The sequence below is a fragment of the Anomalospiza imberbis genome, chromosome 1 (assembly GCF_031753505.1).
Source record: "Anomalospiza imberbis isolate Cuckoo-Finch-1a 21T00152 chromosome 1, ASM3175350v1, whole genome shotgun sequence".
Lineage (NCBI taxonomy): Eukaryota > Metazoa > Chordata > Aves > Passeriformes > Viduidae > Anomalospiza > Anomalospiza imberbis.
The window spans coordinates 66,732,265-66,747,545 of record NC_089681.1 but is presented as its reverse complement, the minus strand read 5'-3'; the positions used below and the strand labels follow the sequence as shown (position 1 = coordinate 66,747,545).

General features: G+C 43.2%; 1 long non-coding RNA gene across 1 annotated transcript; it reads right to left on the bottom strand.

Moving 5' to 3' along the window:
• Positions 1-524: 524 nt before the first annotated feature.
• Positions 525-8,615, bottom strand: LOC137479473 (uncharacterized). The gene is made up of 2 exons (XR_011002280.1): positions 8,259-8,615; positions 525-794 (listed from the first exon to the last, which is right to left on the bottom strand). It is a non-coding gene; the product is annotated as an uncharacterized lncRNA (long non-coding RNA).
• Positions 8,616-15,281: the final 6,666 nt, after the last annotated feature.

The following is a 15,281-nucleotide window of genomic DNA, read 5'->3' as shown; positions in this document are numbered from 1 at the left end:
GCTTTCTTATTTCAGCTTTAAGTTAAAATACAGTCTTTAATTACGTGATTGTAGATTATATTTTTATACAAAGCCCCTGTCTTCATCAGTGAGTGGCTAAATATTTTTGTTTATTTCTGCTCTGCTACTATAATGCACATCCTTTATCCTTATTTACTTTACATCATCTAAATCCTGCCTCAGAAAAAAATTTGTGCTTTCCTTCCAATTATTCCCATTGCAGCATCTCATACTCCACAAATACTAAGAATTCCTTGTAGTTTGTTTAGGATATCTAAGAATTATTTTCCTCAGTTTACCAACAGAGGACTAAGAGATGGAAAAAATTAAGCATAGGCCTAACAACAGCACCTGCAAGTTTCGAATAATGAGACTGAGACCCCAATTTTCCAGAGTACTGAGCTTTCTTGTAGCTCAGCAACCAGACAAAGTCTCACCAACTGCCCCTGCAGTTACCTCTTCTTAAAAAAAAACTCCAAAACTCCTGTATGTCTTTGGACATAAAGAAAATGAAAATCATACACTTTGTGGTTAATTTTTCTGTTTATAGGAGAGAGACAAAGTTTGTGGCTGAGCAAGCTGTAGAACCTATTTCTCCACAAAGGCATCAAGCATCCCCTCTGAGACCATTTTATGTCTTTCTGCAGCATCCTGCCTCATTCATTATGCATTTGCAGCCTTCTCCAGCAAGCAAAGCCAGAGTTCTCCAGACAGAAAGTGCTTTCACTACACAGTCCTGCTCCTTTTCATTAGTTTCTTCTGCTCTTCTCTTGGGCACCTACTGAGGCAGCTGTCTGCAGAAAAAAATAACAGAACATGATATTTTAATAAAAGTCTAATTACTGTACATACAAAGGGACAAGTTACAGTTATATTGTATTTCTCTGACCTAACTGCCAGGAGGTTGTGTTTGAGCCCAAAACATTCTTCCCATCCTCATTTGTGCAAAGGTAGGAGGAGATCTTAGGTTTTTAAAAAGTCACCCAGAATGTGGTTAAGCAGAAAAGAATTGGAACATGCACGACCCCTCTGCCTGCACAAAGCTGCTCTGAACAGAAAGCGTTTTGTGCTGGAGCTAAGGGGGCACTTCCCACATTTGGCAGTGAGTACCTGGTGTTCCTGGTACCAGCCAGGTGTTGGCAGTGGATTTCAGATGCTTTTTCTATCAAGAACATGAGTCCAGGCAATAAATGCCCCCACGTTCAGAAAACAAGGCTTATGCTCACGTACATGTGTAGATATATGCAAATATATGCAATGATAGTTTTCAAGTGCATTGAAAAACTGCAGTGTAGGCAGGAGGCTGTGTCTGAAGCTACTAAATGAGCAATATATGGTTGTGGGGCTGCTGTGACCTTCTCCCCAGGCTCAGCACTGTTGTATCTCTCACTGTTCACACACATGGCTCCAATCCCTGAAGAAAACCTGCTCTTCAGCTGGCAACCTGTTGTCTTGGTTTTTATATTAGGAACACTTCAGAGGAGAAGGGGGCTATCTGGAATATGCAGAGGGGGAAATCCCTGGACAAAAATTCTGCTTTGCTTGACTTTTCTAACAACTTTAAATAAATTAACCAGAAAACTAAAAAACAAACGAATATAACAATTCAGAATTTTCACAAAAGATAAAAAGTAACCAAGTATCCTAGCTGATCTGTGAAGAGCAGAAATCATCAAACTTTCTTTCCCATGAATTTGTGACATATCCCATAAAGTTTCTTCTCCTTCTATGAGCAGTAACTGCTTCTGCCTGCTCTCATTTGCCTTTGATAGCACTAACAAAGTGAAACATCAGTGGCAGCCAATTTGAAAACACCTGTTGGCCAGCAATCACACCCACTGAGGCACTGCTGAAACCTTCTTGATTTTTTTTTTTCATTGGTTGGTCCCAGACCATCAACAGGACTTTGCTATCTGGGGACTTTGATGTTCTTTTCAAATGAGACTGAAACCAGTGAACAGAAAGGACAGAGACACTCAGGGAAATGTATCACACAAGGCTTGGGAGAACTGGCCAGACAGGTTCCCAAAACCATTCCTTTGGTTCAACACTCCATGTGGGTATCTACTCCGCATAGCTGGGGAGATGCTGATATTGCAACTTGATGTTGCATCATTAATGCAATAAAAAAATTAGTAAGCCCAGGTTATTTCCCCTGTCTTCTCCCCCATAAGCTTTGCTCAGCACCATATGCTTGAAAAAGAAGACCCGTAATGTTGGATTTGTGCTGTAATTGGAACTCCTATTTAGGACAACACACTATTTTCAATAAGAACATCCTCAAACATTTCAGATGGACTTGGCACGAGCCCTTTTATGGTGTCAAACTTAAATGTGCTCAAAGGACATGCATTATTGTCCAGCCTGAATGCCTTTGCATCTCTCCTAGGCATCACAATCAGCTTCTCTGCTTAATGGACCTAGAGCTTTTTATTCCATCCTTAGGAAGTCTTGAGCTTTCAAGGGGAACAGACTAAATCAGCTCTCTGCTCATTGCAGGACCTCAGCAGCCATGCAAGAGCTGTAATCAGAGCTTGTCTCTTCATGTCGTCAATACCCCAACAGAACACATTAAAGACAGACTCAAATCAGAGGGAAAATAACTTGTCAACTGAAGGAAACTCTGTGAAAGATACTGCTTTCAAAAACACAAAGGAATTACTGCTGTGCTCCCCATCTGGTAGAAACGATGAATCAATAGATATTCAATTTTCCCTAAAAAAGGGAAGAGAGAGGTTTCCAGCATGGACATGTATATTATTTCATCAGCTATTCTGTTTGCACATTTCAGACAGAACTTGGCCAGAGAAGTCTGGGAGCTCTGGATACTGTCAGTTTTGCAAACATGCACTTAGGCAAAAAAAATAAAAATCAACAAGAAAAAAAATCAACAAAGCAAAAATAACAAAAAACACTGACAAAGCAGGATCCTAGTCAGCTAATTAAATCAAGTTGCCTTGTTTAGAATAGCTTCAGCCCCCAAAATGAGCAAAACCTCACTCAGACAGACAGAGGCTCTAGACCAAATGTTGTTTTTCTCTCCCATCTGTTAAAAATAAAACCTACAGAATGGCATGCCAGTTTATCAAAGTCCATCCCACTGGAATATTAATCAGTGCATTGTATTTGATATTCATCTGCCTATAAACATTCCTTAATATTTTTCCTGCCTTTGTGCATCTTCTGCTGTTGGAAGTACTCTTATTCTGCAGTCTCACCGCCTACTTACAAAAATTATCTTTGCTATGCTAAGTAAACACAGAGCTTTATAGCTTTATGCAATATGGTCTCTGCTCCTAGATGGAATAGAATTGAAGTTTCATTGATGTGGTTTAACTGACCATGAAGAGAGGGAAGGAAGGGTAAAAAAATAAGAGAGCAGACCACGTCATACTATGTAGAAAGCAAAACAGCTTTGTCTAGATATTCATTGGAAGAACAGGCGAATGAAAACAGAGCAGGGTGCATTCTGCTGGCAGACAAATGCAATGGGAATGTGGAGAAGGAAAAAGAAAGATGAGGAGAAAATTTAGTGTCAGCACAGTGGCAGCACCCAGAGGTGGAAGTGAGCTTGAAGTTTTGCTTGCAGAAGGGGTCTTTGAGGGCGCCAGAGGGGAATAAAGCACTCAGCAAGAAACAGCTGCTAGCTAAGCAAAAAACAGAGGTTGGATCAATCCAAGCTAGAACAATTGGTGATACAAGCAGCACAAGGGAGAGAAAGTGAGCAACAGACTGTAGAAATTCAGTAGGAAAAGCAAAACTTCTCAGTGCCATTCAGCAATGGGTGCAAAATAAGGAACCAGTATTTTCAGTGTGACTGAAAGTTCAAGACCAAGGAGACCAGCAGACATATCAGGAGCCACAAGTAGAGACATCAGGGAAATGTGGAGACACCAGGTTACTCCATGTTCAGCCTGTTCCATGAAACCCTGATGGGGAATAAAACAAACAGTGGGAGACAACAGAGTAGAGAGGAATCCAGGTTGGAAGGGTGTCAGTACTCGGGCAGCACAGCCAAGATGGGATTTGTGCAGGATCCCCACCAGGTCAGCACTAACCCACGTGAAGCTGCCTTGCTTCAAAGCACAGCACCCTCCACCTGAGGGGACTGGCTTTATTGCCAGTTTCCCCACCACATGATCACCTCTTCTAATGCTGTTTTCATTAACATGCTAACCACAGTTACAGTAAGGAACTAACAGCACACAAATAACACACAACTGGGACCGTGCCAGCACCTTGCTGCTCTGGATGTTCACCTCCCTCCCACATGGGGGTTCTACCCTGACACACTGACCTGAAGAGAGTGACCCATCTTTGGTCATCAGCTACGCCCTGGAAGAGTTCAGTGTTTTTTATTTATATAAGTCTCACACTGAATGCAGAGAGAGACAGAACAGCTTCCTCCGGGCCCAGCAGCTCATTCAGCCCATGGCTCTCCTACTGCCTGCAGTGATGCAGGCATGTGGGATATCTGTCACCTCCCTCACCTGCTGGCCACCCTGCTTTGGATGCAGCCCAGGACATGTCTAGCTTTCTGGGCTGAATGCACATAGCTGGCCTCTCATCTACCAGCACACCCAAGTCCTTCAGGGCAGAGCTGCTCTCCATCTGTTCAATCCCCAGCCTGTACTGGTACTGGGCATTTCCATGACCCAGGTACAACACCTTGAGCTTGGTCTTGTTAAACCTCCTGAGATTCCCATGGGCCCGCTTCTTGTGCCTATCTAGGTCCCTCTGGATGGTATCCCATCCTTCAGGTGTGACAACTGCACCACTCAGCTTAGTGTGATCTGCAAAATTAATGAGGGTGCACTTGATCCCTCTGCCTGTGTCATTAATGAAGATATTAAATAACACTGGTCCCAATACAGACCAGTACACCACTCATATTCATAGAGCAGCCTTCCCATTCCCATCAATATCAACAAGAATTTATTTAAGAAACCTGCTTCAAACAGACTTAAGTGTCAAAATTCCTCTGACAAGAAAACAATCATGAAAGAAGTGTCTTGTAAATGAAAGGCACAAAAGACTTTTACAGAAGCAAAAGTCTGCAGGGATCTCCTTCCTTCCTGTACCTCCAGCACACCAGGGAGGATCAAAGAGCTGTGGATTTTCATAGCCAGATGGAAAGAAATTTGATGAACACCTAGGTTAGAAATAAGGGGATATTTGATCAGCTCAGACTAGTCCCATGCCACAAATGCAGCACCAGCAGTTTCAATAAAAAGCACTAGATGGGAGTAAAACATCAAGCAAAGTCTGCTTGAGGAGCAGCAGGAAGGTTTTTACAGACAGAGTGAGTAAGCAGGAGGTGTTGCTGTGAAGATGTGTCTTATTCTGATGCAGCACCACAGCGGTCGAAGTTAACTTAAAATAAATGTGTCTGGAAGAGCTGTAATAAAGTTTGGTGCAGAGACAAATAAGCAGAGCTTCCCTGGCATGGTGCAGAGAGACCTGGCCATCTGTCCAACCCAGAGCTGCTGCAATTAGAGGGAACTAGAGGAGCTACTTCATTGACTAAACAATTTCCTTCCTTAGGTAAGTGTCTAGCTAGTGGTGGGTGGTGCATGTTCACAAATGTAGGGGGTATCTATCATTCAGCTGGCAGAGGAAAACTGATGAGCAGAAGTCACACACCTTGATCAGGAGGTTAGAAACTATTTCCATAGTTTTCTATTTTCCATAGTTTCCCTATTTTCTATTTCCCATAGAAATATGGGAATTTTGCAATTTTTGCTTCAAGGAAGAAAATGGCATTTACAAGCCAGAGAGATGTTTACACACTTACAGCACATTAGCAATGCAGCTTCTTCCTCCTCAAAGCCCATTACCAGAGGCAAGCAGTGCTTTCTTTACCTTTCAGAAAAGACTAATTGAATTTATTTTTTTTCATGGATCCTCTCAATTCCCATTTGCACAAAAGAGGATGAGCTCATCTACCAGATATGTAAATGGTGTTTGCAACACTCCCCCTCTCTTTCCCCATTCCTTTCTGATGGCCTTCAGGAGGAAGCTGTGTTTCCCTAGGGCATGCAGCCATTCTGAGGATAGAGGGCTTGTCACATACCATAACCATCAATACATTCAAAATCATGCACCCGGGCTGGCCACAGCAAGTGTTGGCAGGGAGACATAATTTCTGCTTTGATTTTTATTTTACCCCCACTTAGAAAAAAAAAAAAAACCAAAAAACCACAAATAAGTTTAGGACTTGACGTGACTTTAGAGTTAATGAGAAATACCCAGGACACTTTTGACAAATAAATCTCCCATGTCACAGTAGTGTAGCACTTCTCTGCATGCAGGTACTCTTATCTGAGCACTGAGGTCAACCAGAAATGAAGCCCCCTATTGTCTGAGCCCCCTGCAGTTCGTGACCTGGGGGATAAGGCAAGAGGTTCTGTCGGTATTCAGCTTCCTCACCGTTTTCTTCACCAATTCAGTGCAGAAAGTTTCTTCCCTGGGTTGTAAGGTTAAGCAGGACCTCCCAATAACTCTCCAGTTGGACCAAACCTGAAGAAAGGCTGGCAGGTCACCAGCACAATGTGCAGCACTGTTCTACCACTTCAGAAACAGCCAGCCCTCATCATTTCCAGAGAGGAAACACAACTGCATTTCAGATCCATATAGGGCAAAAACAAGGGGAATGATGAGAGGCACCTACCATAGGAAGAGAGAAAGGCAAGTTGTAGGACACTGTTATGACTCCACCATGCACTAAGCCCTCCTCCCTTTCCCCCTTGACTCAGACTAGGACCCCTTGGGCTTTAGGAAAACCCCAGCACCAGGAAAGGTTAGGAAAAGGACCTGCTCATGGCCAAGTCAGGAAAAGGTTTTTGCAGGAATAAGCTGAGGCATAACATCAGTGCCCTCATGGACAATTTATAGCTGCGACATGCTGTAGGCATGGAAGGCAGAAGCTCTCCAGCCACACCTCAATGCTCCCCACAGTGAAATGAATGCCAAATCATCCTCCAAGGAAGGACAGAGCACAACACTGCTTCCACACCTTCATCTCCAGGTACCTGGAGCCATGTAGTACCAAGACTGGGGCCCTGGGGTACTCCATGTTGTTTGGAGTATTGAGGTCATGGAAAGTTACCTCTTCTTCCCTACTAGCTGTCTTTGCTGCTGCTCCTTCCTCTCTCCACCTGCACATTTCCATCACTTCATCTCCTTCTCTTTCCCTCTTGCAATTTGTCTCTTTCCCTGTAATTTATCCTCTGCAGTGTAAGCCTTTGGCTGGCCTGTCAGTGTCATGGTTCCTGGAGAGGGCATCCTGCCACACTCCAGCACAGAAGCCCAGCAAGTTATTAGATCCACACTCACATACAGCTGTGCACCTGCTGCACTAACAGTGTTGTCTCCCTTTCCCACTGCTGAAATGAAAACAGAACCTGCTTCACGTGAAAGCCAGCAGCTGCTCACAGCAATCCTGTAGCATTGATAACAAAGACCACCTCCAACACCCACTGAAGGGCAGCTTTGCTGCACAGCTTCTCCTACTCTCACGAGTAAGCAACAGGCACATCAAGCAGAGAGCAATCCGTCACTGATAGGCAACATTGGACTAAGGAGCTTGGGGGGAAGAATACAGCAATAACTCATAGGAAACAGAATTGAAACAACTGTAATTAAATAAACCTTCAACATCAAAATGACATACATCAAACAGGACCAATCTGTTTTTATTTAATTGGGACCAGCCTTTCCCAAAGACAAGGGCTGATAGGTAGGTAATTCTGTTTGTTTACTCAAAGTCCAGTTGTATTCCATTGGTATTAACTATTTATTTAATTTCTCTGTGTATAAATGATGGGACATACTAGCAAAAAACAGTGACACTTAAAAGCTATATCCATTAACCAATGTTTTGCATGGAGAGGAAATGGCCCTTTCAATTCTCCAAAGCATGCAATTTGACAATTCTCAGCAGTCTTATCTTTTGCAGAGATTAGAACTAGGCAAATAAATTAAAGCAGTGTAATCAATGAATGCATTCCTTTTTCCTGTCTGTGAAGAGGGGAGGGAGGCTGGGGTAACATCAGGCAGTCAGGTTAATTAATGCGTTCACAGGCCAGAATTGCTAAATGAGTATTTGTGCAGACACACATACACTGAGCTATTGATTACTCATAACCTTATTTGCAAAGAAAACTCCTCTGAATAGTTTGCAGTTCTGATTAGACATTGGAACTGTGAGGCTGTCCGTAGGGAGTGCAATTAAAAATATCTGTACCACCCTAACTTACCAAGTTTATTGATTTAACTGCACCAGCATAAAAATCTCTTGGCTGCAGGATATTGCATTGCATTACAGGTTAGAGCTTGTATCATTACACCAGGTTAGCTGAACACAGGCAACATTGTTCTACCTGTGATCTGCCTGAATGACCCAGCTCCAAGGGTGACTTGAGAGCCCAGCAAAAAACACCAAAAGATTGGTCTCAGCTACAAGATCAAACATTCCAGTCAAAAAAAAAATTTAAGTGCAAATATTACTCCAAAAATAAGGTGATAGAAAGCATATCTAGATCAGATACTCAAGGCTTAACATTTTCTGCACTGCTCCAGGCTCCCTCAGAGTCAGAGTCTGAGGGATTTTCTCATCAGGACAGTATTTTCTCATCAGAGAGCTGAGAGAAGCACATCAAGCTGCCCCACCTCCAAGCACATTGTAAAGCAGGGGTGTTAGAGGGTCACACTGCTCCAGAAGCAAAGGCAGTACCCATCCCAAAAACGCACACAATAATCCAGCTAGACAGCAAATGGATTTATTGTGATACCTGAACCATTTGATCTGGCTGTGTGCTATCCCTTAGGGAGTGTAGATTATCTCCTTTCCCCTTTCCCTAACCTGCAGACTGCTACCTGCAAACACACACTGTTTGGTCTAGCCTTAAACTGTTAGCTATTCGCCTCAGGGCCCTACCTTCTATTTGCTCACAAAGCCTGGCACATTTTGTCATGGCATAAAGAAGAGGAGAAGGCATTTGATTTGCTCCTCCTTGACAGCTGCAGCTTCCTCAGGTTACCGCTTTCTTTGGGAATAATAGTGCTTTTCATACCTTGGATAAATACGGTCAATCCTCTTATAATACTACCCCCATGTCTGCACATTCACTTCATCTGTCTGTCCTGGGCTGCTTCCAGCTATTTTCAGTGTCTTTCTATGGGCAGTCAAAGGCAGCTCTTTGTCTCCTACAGCAAGATGTCTGGTGCAATGCTGAGTGCTGTCCAACTGCACCGGTCTGGGAAGTGGCAGCTTTTCAGATTGCCAGGCAGAGCGGGGAGGGGGGAAGGAGGAGTCACCATAAGATAACTACAGTGCCATTTCTCTCCTGCAAAGTGCCCCGCTGCAGAAGATAGGAAACAAGCTGCTAAAAGATCCACCCTTCCACTCCCTATTTTCAGGTCTCCTTCTCCAGGGTACCAGCTGAGTGAAGCCACCCAGGTGACCGAAGGCAGCCTGTTGCATTTACCATCAGTCCCTTGCTGCTCCCCACCACCCCCAGGGCCCAGACTGCCTCCTCTGCTTTCCCCAAAAACTGGCTTCTTGCCCTCCTCTGCAGGCGACATCTGCTACCTGGGCTGCCCCACCACCCTATCGGGCTTTTCAACAAGAACATGAAGCAGCTGAATTTGCTACCAGGGCTGTGCAAAGCTTCAATTCACAAGTGCAAGTGCTGCCATTCCATTTGTAATAACGCCCAATGCATTACTGGAGGGAGCCATTACAGTGAAAACTGAACAGTTTCTGCCCCCAGCACATAGGATGGACAAGAACAAAACCATCAGGAACTGTTTGGTCACACTCCAATATTTCTTTTTCACTTTGCATTGCAGTTAAACATAGCTGAAAACCACTTTGTCCTCATACAAGCTTTTCAGAACATTGTGGTAACATCAAGAGTTACTTGCTGGTATTTGCCAAGCCCTCAATTGCATTGCCATGCGGCCAGCTAGAAAAGAGTCCCACAGAAGGGTAATATTTGATGGTATAACTTTGTATAGCATAACAGAGGAAAAAAAAAAACAAAGCACAGTGCTTTTCAAGTGAATTAGTAGTGTTTTATAATATTTTTTAAAATGGAAAAAAAATTGCAGGAATAAAGTAAAAAAGGAAATCAAAAGCACACCACAGCATGCAAGCCTCCTCCATTCAGTCACTCCAAAGCAGCAAGAACAGCTTATATTTATATGAGTCGGAAAGTAAAGTCTGCCAAAGTCTTTTGCAGGAAATTATTTCAGGGAACGCTACTGAATTCAGAATAGCAGCAGCACTGTTATTTAACTTAAACACGGAGCTAATATTTTAGTTTGATTTTGCCCTTTGCATCTCAGACCCACCGTAAAGCAGCCATCCCTGCGAGGGGAAGGGGCAGTGCTTGACCACACACTAGGGAGCCCCAGGGAAACCTTTGGTTAACGATTCACAGGCAAATCTCTGCCCTTGGAAGAAAAGCTTTAAAAAAACCATTAGACCTTTACTAGAGCAGACAGTCTTTGATTAATAAGGTCTCATCCAAAAGAATGTTGGCTATTAGACCCATTAATAACAGAGAGCAAAGATAAAAGCACAAGTACACCTGAGGTGTGCCTCTGTGAGATCCTTAAGTGAGGGAAGAAAAACAATTGAGAGCTGTAGAACTGAGGGAGATACAAGACCTGCTCCTGCTCAGACTTGAAAACAACACTTATTCTCTGTAGCAGGAATAAGAATAGGCTACAAATCATCTTCATTGCTTCATGTATCCTTCTGAATGAGAAAGAAAGCAGGGGGAAACATGCAAATACTAAAAGCTTCTGCTGAGGGGTTGCATGAGGCTAGCTCTTAGTGCTGAGCTGCCCTATTGCTTTCTTTTTGCAGTAACAGCTTCCCCAAATAAATTATGGCTCTGGGCCGTTTAATCTGAATTTATGGTTTAAAAGGTCCAGAGAACCTGAAAATGGTTCTTCAGCACCACTTACTGGGCTTCTTTCTTTGGGAATAGAGCGCCCACAGTGATGACAGCCCAATTGTCTCCTGTCACCTCTCCATCCTCCCTCTGTGCTTGAGGGGCACATGGGGGGGCACGGGACCCTTGCTCAACCACCCTCTGACATGGCAGCTGGTAACTATTGCTCTGGCTCAACCAAGTGCTCTCTTCCAGCCTTGCCTCAAGGCTATACAGACACTCACTTGCCTGTGGACCTGTGCTTGCACATATATTTTATTGTAACTCTTCCCCAACGCAGCCTGACAGGGGAAGGGGCGGGGGGGCAGGGAGGGGTGCCTTTAGAGATGATGTTTCACTGACTAGAAACAGCACCAGAGAAAAAAAGCATCCAAAAAAAAACCCAAGCAAACTTCCAAAAACCAAAATATACATTCAATGACAGAATAAGAAGATATTGACTAGAAACCTAAAATCAGACCTTATTTTCTGATATTCATAGCAAAAGAGTGAATTTACTTTTTTTCCTCCTTTTGAAGCTGGCAAGTGTCTCCTAGCTCTATAGTGAAGACATGAAGGTGAGGAAAAAATGCAACGGGGATTAGCATTTTCTTGTTTTCCTGTGATGCTCCAAGGCAGGATTTTTCTTATGCTTACTGTACATGAAGCATTATTTTAAAAAGCAAGTTGGGAAATTTCCATCAAAATCACCACAATTTTTCAGATAGAAATCAGCATATCTGTTTCATCAGGCCCTTAAGAATATTTGCCTGAAGGATTTCCTATCAAACCATGACAGATGCATAACATCATTACTAAAAATGTAGTATCTATTACAAATGCATTTAATGTATATATTATGTGCATAATATTATACTGTATCTATTAGCAGACAGCTGTCTTACCACAGTGCTTGTATCATTTATTTTTTCTCCATATAGCCCCAGCAAGTAAAGCATGCAAAACCCATATTAACCTCTTTTTAAAGCTCCTGGTTGCAGAAGATCTGAGATGAGAAGGAGCACCTGAAGTGAATTTCTCAGTGAAGCCACTGAGAAATTCTGTGTAATCAAAATCAGAGTGCTCTTCTTGATGGGTAATTTCTCCACACCACTGTCATCATCTCCTTTCAGGAGAAAAGAGGATTTTTTCACTCAGGTAAAGCTCAAAGCAAATCTTACGCAAGTCCTCTTTCCCTCTCCAGGCATGCAGTGGGCTCAATGGCCCACAGGGTCCTTATGTTTCTACATGCAGCAGGTGGTTTCTTAGTGTTTCTAGACAAAAAACACACTAAATTAAAGAAAGAGGAGCTGCAGGTTATCCAAACAACAATGCTTGTGTGAGTGCTGAGGAGAACATCAAGGGGCCCAGAGGACCCAACCCAGTGGTCCTCTCTGCTTGTGAAGAATAATGAGGAAGAAGAAAGGGCCAAAGTGCTTTCAAGATGACTTATTCCCAGAGAAGAATGGCAGACAGGGAATTTAGAAGGAAAAAGTGAATATTAGTTAACAAGAGCAGAAATGGTGGTCAACAATCCTGATATTTTTACACACATTTCGAATTTCAGAAAAAAACCTGTAACATTAGAACTTGAAAATTATTATGGGCAGCTGGGAGAGATCAGAGACCTGGACAATCTGGTCTGCAAGTCACCAGCAAACAGCACACAGAAGAAATTCAAGCCTACTTCTGAAGCCTGCCAGGATACAGACCATGTTTCCCTGTGCTGGCATGGCTGCTATTTTCCAGGGACAGGATCCGAGCTGGTTGCTGCACTCATTTCCTCAGTAGTTATTTTCTTGGAACTCAGGATAGTACTTCTTCCTTTTTTTCCTCCCCAACAGAAAAACATGTGATGTTATTTAACACGACATGCCAGCTTTTCCATCATTTTAATTTCTTTCAAGGAGAAGCACCCCACATGGAAATAAACAATGCTACACAATAGCATGCCAAAAGGTCTGAGTGGAGAGCAGAGAACTCTTTCAGAGTGTGTCTAAGAGGGTGACATGTAATTCAGGTTTTTTCTTCATTTTCTTTTATTCCCCCCTCTTTTCAAGGCTTCCAGTCAAGTGACATTTTGTTTGATATTCACATCATTTCCCAATTACAGTTCTTCTAAAATTCTTGTGAACAGCTGAATAACTCCTGGTGTAGCTTTGTTACAGCTCATTTCACTGCATTAGCTTCCACTACCTCTCCTCTTCAGAGGCTGAACCTGGAGATGGGGTTCAAATCTTCCCCTCGCATCACTCCCTCTCTATTTTCACTTTTACTGAAGCACGTCTCTCTTATCTCGAGTTCCATTTCACAACATTTCTATTATGACCTGGTTTAGTGCAATTCTCCCAGTGCATGATAGCTAAAAGAAAGGTTAAAAGGTATCCCAGTGGTATAATTGCCCCAGCAGCCCAGCACTACTTACCTGAGACATTCCTGAGCAGGCAGGGAACTCACGGATGAGAAGAATCAAGAGCTGTAACATGACTCTGTTCAAGACTCTCCAGCACACTTTCACAGCTGAAGGAAAGCAGTACATTCAGGGTAGGATATTCAGAAGCAGTAAAATAAAGGAGCAATCCACTTTTTATGCCTTTGAAAAGATGGATGCTTGTTGAACCTCTCTCCTGCAAATATTTGTATTCACCAGCAACTTCACAGATATTACACAACCTGTTGAACACCACTGACAGGGTGCTTTCAGGTTAGACTGTTCACACAGGCAAGAATTTTTTCTCCAGGCACAGCAGTATAAGGTCTGACGCAGAGGCCACCCTAAATGCATAGAGCAGTCCTGGCCCTGCAGACCTAGTGGTTATCAGTCTGGTTTCTCTGATTTCCCTCTCCCCATATTAAAATAGCTGCACAAAAGCAGAGTGGAAAATGACATGCTCAGGGAGAAGATCATGATCATTAGTGAGTTCACTTGCACATATAATATGGATTTTGGTGATAGCCAGCCTCAAGTCTAAGGTATTTTTTGGCTGCACATGTATTACATGCTGATGACTCAAACCTAGAGCTAAACCAAGGTTCTTTTGCTCTGGGTAGATGCAAAGGAGAAAATTCCAACCAAATATTCTCAGGAGGTAAAAAAACAAAAAAAGGTTTTTTTAATGGTAAACTATTATAGATAGAAAATTAATGAATATTGGTAGAAAAGTAAACACAAAATAACATAATTTATCACAGCATAGACTTAGCCCATTGAACACAGCAAACCTTTAAAGCCATTTGATGTTACTTTCCATGAGAAGAGAATTAAAAGAAGAAAGGGAGAAAAACAGAAAGATAGGAAAGATATAAAAACCAGACACATATCTACCAGCTCCTGGGTTGCAGCAACGTAAAACTCTGAGATGAAGTTAGGGTAAAAGGACTATGTGCTTGCCTTGTGGACAGGCTTCTTAAAGCCTTGGCCCATCCTGGGCCTTCTTCCAAGGAGGGATTTCTTGTCTTTCAGTCTCTTGGGGACTGTGGTAGGTGACACTGGGGCTGCCTCCAGTGTGCTATGATTGATAGACACTGTGGGGCTGGGGGGTCTGGGGCAGGGCACCACCTCACCAGAGCAAGGCCTGACCCACCTGCTGCCACTTTTTCCAAGCCCCCACGACGTCTTGAAACAGATCACCTTTTCCAGACTCTGACAACATGCAGATCACTTCTGCATGCTGTGACATAATGGACACTCAGTGGAGCTGGAGGGGAACTTCCCAAAACACATGAGGTTTATTTAAAATGGCTTAATGCCTAGACAGAGACTGAGGAAACACTTCAGTCAGCTACCAATGTGTGCACTCGGGGGATTTATTCGTTTTCCTGAAGAGGTTGCAGGTAGAGCTTAAGCTGCTGCCAGGGCTCAGTAGACAAGGCACCAGGGTGGGGAATCAGGAGACTTCCACTGGTATCTCAGCTGCACTGTTGGTGTTATGCAATTAAGAGTATTTCAGTGACCCTCTGCAAAGAGAATCCTTCATCCACAGGCTGGTCTCAGCACTGAAGTTAACATAATTTTTTTTCACTCTTCCCTTCCTCCCTTCTTATGCTTAGGGAACAAAGTCCTCCTCCACCCAGAACCCATTCCCAACTCACACCTGTGCTGAGAGGTTGAGATGTCCTTCCTTCCCCAGCCTAGAAGCCAAGCAAAGATTATCTTAAGGTCACCTTTTCAGCAAGAGGCATATTTCTGAGAACATTCCTAACCACAGAGTACCCACCATGCTCTGCTTCTGCTGCATTGAGCCAAGAGTCTATAGATTTCCTGCTCTTAAAATACATTAACGCAATAAAAGTCAGAATTACACAGCCCAGTGTTTGTGATTTACAGTTCTGGGCCAA